The sequence below is a fragment of the Protomyctophum parallelum genome, assembly GCF_964188405.1.
Source record: "Protomyctophum parallelum genome assembly, chromosome: 7".
NCBI classification, from domain to species: domain Eukaryota; kingdom Metazoa; phylum Chordata; class Actinopteri; order Myctophiformes; family Myctophidae; genus Protomyctophum; species Protomyctophum parallelum.
The window spans coordinates 43,403,794-43,411,124 of NC_139705.1; the positions used below are offsets into that span (position 1 = coordinate 43,403,794).

At 39.8% G+C, this 7,331-nt stretch overlaps 1 pseudogene across 1 annotated transcript in view; it reads right to left on the reverse strand.

The window, feature by feature from the left end:
* Positions 1–7,331, reverse strand: part of LOC310862120 (cadherin-4-like) — a 45,514-nt pseudogene that overhangs the window by 32,406 nt on the left and 5,777 nt on the right. The window contains exons 2-3 of the transcript in view: positions 2,750–2,878; positions 419–575 (exon numbers count right to left, since the gene is read on the reverse strand). The product of the transcript in view is annotated as a cadherin-4-like (transcript). The remainder of the gene's footprint in view (positions 1–418; positions 576–2,749; positions 2,879–7,331) is intronic.

Below are 7,331 nucleotides of genomic sequence, written 5' to 3' on the forward strand. Positions count from 1 at the left end.
TAAAGGAATACTAGATATACAAACACTCAACTATTTCACAGTTCCAATGCATTTAGAGAACCTAACATAAATAAGACCAAACAGAATACAGACAGAAACAAACACCCCTCCTCCTCTACAGTACTTGGCACCCTCCAATCTAGAGAGGAATGCCAGCACTGCAGAGGGGAGACAGGTGACAGACATACCAATGCAACTTCAGTGTCAATAAATACAAATAAACATTTTAAACTCTTTCAACCAGTGTTAATTAGTAAAAATGTAATTTGTACAATATATATAAAACCGTTACTTCCAGTCCAGCTCTTTGTCAATTGATCAAGTTGACTTATCTGTGTGGTCTGTTTGCAAGGTCCTTGATATTGTCTAAGGGCATGGCCTGCCCCGTGACACCATCATCCATTCATCCTGTGACTACCTGGCTTGGAGCCTTCTTCCACAGATCCGTTGTAGACCTGGTTCTTGAACTCTGGTCTGTTGTCGTTCATGTCAATGACATAGATGTAGAGGTCTATGGGGTTCTCCACCTGGTTCCCATTCATGTCCACAGCATGGACACGGACACACACACACAGCTATGTAATCCATTATTATTATATACTATACTACTATACTAGATAAAGTATCATTGGTATGATGATTTTGACTTTTTTCTCTTTGACAGTGTGTTGAAACCTGCCGTTTTGCCATCTGTTCCCTGCCCTGCCCAGATTATAGGATATGCAGGGGCGGCCTTAGGAATCTGGAGGCCAGTTTCAATATCAAATATACCTATAATTATTCTGTTGATACAGGTTTATTGATATAAATAGTTGTGACTGTTCAATAACACGCACAGCCATTACTCTCAACTACGCAGCAACAACACCTCTCCTCATCCTGCCGTCCCTTCACAATAAAGTTGTGCACATTTGTGCACAGTTGTGCACATTTTACCCAGGTTATTAACAGGAAATAAGTGTAACTTAACATTGTGGGAGAGAGCAAGGCAGCAATTGAGTGAGAGAGTGAGGGCCAAGGGTGATGGGGGGTTGACTGACGCCTGGTGAAACATAGCAAGGCCTTCTATGAGGATATGACACAGAGTTTGTCCACTGCAGCACTAGTTTTCATGTTATTCATGTTATGTTATGTTATATCTTTGCTTAGCACCTGCCCAACTTTGTTTGTGGAGCTGAAATACTTTTCTTTCTTCTTAAAGAGGAAATGTTTCAATTCAATAAACATGTTTTTTTGTATAACCAAGAGCAATGATGTAATAAAGATTACAAAGACATTAACTTTATTCTCTCCGGAAGTAGTATACCTTATTACCAATTATTATAACCCCATAGCATTAGATTGGGATGAAAAAGGAAAGTGAAAACATGTAGGCCTACAGTATGTGGAAGGTGTCTTATGTGTCTCATGAGAGGACCACAACCTGGGCACCGCCTCGACCATGACAGCTAGATAACTGAAATAGCCTTCAGCCATAAACGAGGCATGTTTCCTTGTGGCAGGAAATATAATAAGGAGCATTTTCAATTGTCTTCCTCTCCTCAGACAGGTTGAAGTTACTTTCCAATTTGCGCCTCTCTGCCTGCTATCCTATGCCATCCTCTTCTCCACTGCCTCACCCTCCACCTCACTGCAATTCAGGTCTCTAAGGTTAATTTACTTTACTTTTCTCCCTGTGCATTGTCTGACTGTCCTTCACCCAATATCTGCACATCACATCACATCACATCACATCACACCATAACTGTGTAGCCAGGAAGTTACTTACCCCCTATCTAAAATTCAAACATCCATGACTTCTTTTTTTTTTTTTTGATATTTTTTTTTGCGGCTTACGCCTTTTATTGATTTTTTTTTAAGGGACAGATAGTAGGCTGACAGGAAACGGGAGAGAGATGGGGGGATGACATGCGGTAAAGGCTGTGTCGGGTCCGGGAGTCGAACCCGCGGCACACCGCGACTGGATCACCAGTCCGGTGCCCAGACCGTTACGCTACGGCCTGGGCCCATCCATGACTTCTTAATAGCAATGCAATTATGAACTGTAGAAGCAGATCATTTGAAAGTAGATCCATCACTTGAAAGCCTAAATTAAAACTAGTAATTAGTAATGTAAGACCTGTGCCTGTCGGCCACCGGCCTACTTGGGAACGATGCAATTTGGGAACGTATCAACGTATGCAATACCCATAACACCCGCTTTAACAGTCTGTCTTTTGTGCCCATACTGTACTTGTATACTTGCATACTTACATATACTGTATATATGGAGATATCTGTATCTGTCTGCCTGTATATATATATATATCATGAATCTGAGTTTCTGGGTGAATAGGGAAAACACATGTTTCATTCCTGTGCAGAGCCAATCAAACAAAGCTATGGGACACTGAACCGGAACAGGACATGGGTATGCCATCTTCTGAATTCACAATATCATGTGTGTTTTTCATAAACCAAAAAGTGGAAGAGCCAGCCGATCAGCATCTGTGCTCAGGGCCCTGTGATTGACAGACGCTGATTGGCTCTTTCAATTTTTGGTTCGTGCAAAAAGCGATTGGGCTGCAAAAGACGCGTGATAATGTGAATTCAGGCGACCGAGATTGTTTACCAGGCTAGAACACTCCTTCAGTGGTTGGGGTTTTACAAGTGAGTTTTGTACATTTGCAACATTGACATTCCAGTTTGGATTAGAGCCTTTAGAGCGACAGAGTGAGGCAGAAAGACGTATAGACATAACTCACATCATATGGTACAACGAGCACTGCTCTTGATCCAGAGGTTTGGTGACAAACACCTTGCCAGCAAGGGGGTCGATTCTGAACACCTCTGGTGGCTGGTCTGCCTGTGATGCTGTAACAGATCGACATGTCCCTGTCTGAACGGAGAGAGAGAGAGAGAAAGAGAGACACTGTGAAAACGCAGAAAGTGGTAAATGGTGCATATATAAAAAGTGGTTCACAATATTAATCATAGCTCGCTATTCCTCACATATAATATTATACAGATTTCATTAGTGCTGCCATGATGTGTGATGCAACCCAGGCTAGTGGTCTCTAGGTGTAACATAAAAAGTGGACTTCCCAGTCCCCAAACAGCCAGGCCACACAGGTTCACATTCACAATCCCAAAGAATTGGACTGGACTTCTTCCTAAAAAAAGAGAAATGTAATATTTCTTGAAAGGACATTTTTACTCAACACATATTATTTGTTGCTTTTGTTAGGTGAAAGCAACATTGCTGGATAGAGTTTTGGCCATTTTATCCGGATCTAAAAACAAGAGCTGGCAGCCATGAAATTAGTGCTGTAGGAACCAACCAACACACGGACACCGGTCATGAGGATGTCCCACATTAACATACATGCTACTCAAGAAAAACGCAGGAACGCAAAGCACTAACGAGCTAGCCAGATGTATGGAGAACCAGGATGACTTGAAGCGCCTATGGAGGGCTCGTCTAAGGACAACCTAGAGAAAACCTAACCTAACCCAAACCCTGAACCCTAACCCTCACTACTATAATCCTAGGCCAGGCTCCAACCTAGAATCTTTCACTAATTGTAACCGTACCCCTAAGACATTTCTTAGCTGTGAAAATGACTCCTGAATATCTTTCTTAACAAGGTTAATTTGGACAGATTTTACTATACCTCATGGGAATATTTCATCCCCAAAAGCAGACAATCGCGCACGCACACACACACACACACACACACACACACACACACACACACACACACACACACACACACACACACACACACACACACACACACACACACACACAAATACCTAAACAAACATACAATAACAGAGGCCTGTTATTATAAAGCAGAATAATGAAACAAAATAAATAACGTACCCAAAAGTGTAGTCACATTTTTGTTTTTATTATATAAGTGTTTTTGTACTTTGAACAGCCTTATTGTGTCTTGGGAATGAGCTGTTGTAGGAATGGACCTATTCCACATTCCGCCACCAGGTGGCAAAGGCGTTCTTGTGAGTCAGGTTAGATAGGAGGTCAGGTGACGTCTTTCTTCAGATGAGGAAGAGAGAAACGAACAACACTGAAACTGACTCTGTCTCCCGTTTTTCCCTGTTTATTCAGGTAAATATAGTATTAGGACATAAAACATGTTTACTATGAGCACTTTGTACTATAAAACAAAGCTTGTGTTGGTTTTATGCCAGAAATGACGTGATTCTGTAGTAATTTGATGTGTAGTTGAATCTAGACCTAAGCAGTCAGATTCATGGCAGCCATTACTGCTGCTCACAAACGTGGCATTTTAGTTGTTTTCACTGACAGTATTTGTGTTGCTCCCTTGGTGGTAAAAGCTCCTGTTGTAATGTTAAATGTGTTTCTACTGTGTACTTTGAGACATGTTTATTTTCGGTATTATATATTTAATAATCCTCTCCAGTATGCCTTGAAATGTATCTTGTAGCCTAGTATGTAGCATGTCAGTACAGTGCTGTTAACCTGTTTTAAGAACAGAAGCAATTTAATTTGATGAGAATGTGATTTCATGATACAGATAATTCATGGTTATATAAATAAGTGCATGGAGACATGACAGTTAAAACAGAATAATTCTAAACAACACATTGGTAAAAGCCAAACAGTATATTACAGTATTTTGATGCTAAGAAAAGTAAACGTATGGGAATATGAATGGAAAATATGTATTGTGATGTTGATGAATATGTATAAGAAAAGATGGGTTTATTGATATTGTGTGAAAATGTGAATGTTCATACAGTAAGTGAAACTCTTTAAAACAAAGAAAGAAAAGCAAATGGTAATTGAACCTGCATAATTGTTAAATCAGATGACAAGGAAGAGAGAAACGAACAACACTGAAACTGACTCTGTCTCCCTGTTTATTCAGGTTAACCTGGCAGATCAGTTACAACATATATATGTTTACTAAGCCACACCCCTGGGGCGTGTAACACCTTTTATTTATTTATTGTGTGACCACTTTGGATCCATTGAGTGAGTATAATCTGTGGGGAGGGTGGAGGACAGTATGTTAGACTGTGATTGGTGGAGAGATGGTTTCTATTGTTCTCTTAGTCAATCATCCAAAGCAGTTAGTGGCTCTCTGGTATAAGAAGACTTGGTCTGTGTCATTTCTCCACAACTCCTCCAGGATCATTTCTGATCACATCTGACTGTGGACTGCAGACTTCAGGTGAAGATGAACTCTCTCGAACCCATCAGGGACATTTCTGCTGAACAGGAGGAACCCAAAGACCTTGGTATGTTACTCAACCTCCCTTTTCACTGTGCTGTTCTTATTACCTCAATAGTCATTTTATTGTTGGCTTATTATCAGTAGCTTTGCTGTAGATCATTTGTGTTTTGCATCACAGCAACTACCAAATATTTGTAGTATTATTTAAGGATTAAGTAATAACTGAATCCCTATATTTTAGTCATGCTAAGGTTAAGTCCATTGTTTAAATAGTTAGATACATGACAGGGATTTGTTGCACAACAATTACTTTTGTTGTCTACTTATCAACAATCTTTATTTTCTATTTGTTTCCAATCCAGTGTCGCATCATCAGTCTGACTGCCCTGACCTACCAGAGGTGAATGAACAAAGAAGCTTGACAAAGAAAAAACACAATTGCTGTGATCAGTGTGGACAACACTTCCCTAAAATGTCCAGCCTTAAAAGACACCAGAGAATTCACACTGGAGAGAAACCCTATGGATGTGATCAGTGTGGACAACACTTCTCTACAATGTTCAGCCTTAAAACACACAAGAGAATTCATACTGGGGAGAAACCCTATGGATGTGATCAGTGTGGACAACACTTCTCTACAATGTTCAGCCTTAAAACACACAAGAGAATTCATACTGGGGAGAAACCCTATGGATGTGATCAGTGTGGGCAACACTTCTCTCAATTGCCCCACCTTAAAACACACCAGAGAATTCACACTGGAGAGAAACCCTATGGATGTGATCAGTGTGGACAACACTTCTCTCTAATGTCCAGCCTTAAAAAACACCAGAGAATTCACACTGGAGAAAAACCCTATGGATGTGATCAGTGTGGACGACACTTCTCTGAAATGTCCAACCTTAAAACACACCAGAAAATCCACACTGGAGAGAAACCCTATGTATGTGATCAGTGTGGACAACACTTCTCTCTAATGGACAGCCTTAAAAAACACAAGAGAATTCACACTGGAGAGAAACCCTATGGATGTGAGCATTGTGGACAACACTTCTCTCGTTTGTCCATTCTTAAAAGCCACCGGATAATTCACACTAGAGAGAAACCCTAGTGTTTACATTATGACAAGAGCTTAGCACATCCACGTAAAAAGTGTTGTATGATTATTTATATTTTTTACATTTTTAATTACAATTAAAGTTGTATACTGTTTAAATGACCTGTTCTTTCTTGTGGTATTTCTTATTCACTGGGTCATATATTTTTTTAGATAAATTATTAACACCTAAAAGTATGGTGGTGACTTTGTCTTGGAGTCTGTTAGAGGAGCCTCTTTTTTCACCCATTGCATCAATCTATCTACATTAATTCTGACGACCATGATTTATTTCTGCTTCGTTATTATGATACTGCTGTTATACTGTATACTGAACATGTCAGATAGAAATAAAGGTCTCGATATTCAGTTTCATTCTCAACCTTATTCTTTGTTTTATAACTGTACCAATTACAGTGTGTACTGTAATGTTCAGGGAGTGACTTTTCTGCAGTAGTAACTAAGCCCAGACACTGCCACTTGCAGCAGACAGCAAAGTCACAGCAAACACCTAAAGATCTGAAATAGCTGGGCCCACCACAGCTTGAGAGCCATAAACAAACGGAGGTGTTCCAAATAAACAAGTAGAGAGAGTTCCTTTAACACTATGGTAAGGCTGTACAGGCAAGCAGAGATACAGAAGTGCTGGCCAACAGGTCATAACCTGAACTAGTTAGCTTTGCAGAAAGATCTTCGACGACAGGCAGATGAAGACGAGGCTGCGATCTGCCGTTAGATCTTATAAAGTAGAAATTAAACAAAAGAAGTAAAATCAACTAGACATAAGTTAACTGAGTCATGTTATTTGTGAATTGGCTTGAAAAGTGTAGCCGGAAATTATCTCTGGCGAAAATATTCATGAACAAAATTGTAATGTCCATGACTTACTGTATAAACCATGCAATGATGTGTAGCCACAACTGACTCCATGGTTTGGTAATGTTTCAATTATTTAGTATAGAAACACAAACTCGACTATCGAAAATAAATCGACTATCAGAAAAATATCTATAGAATATCTTATATGGTGG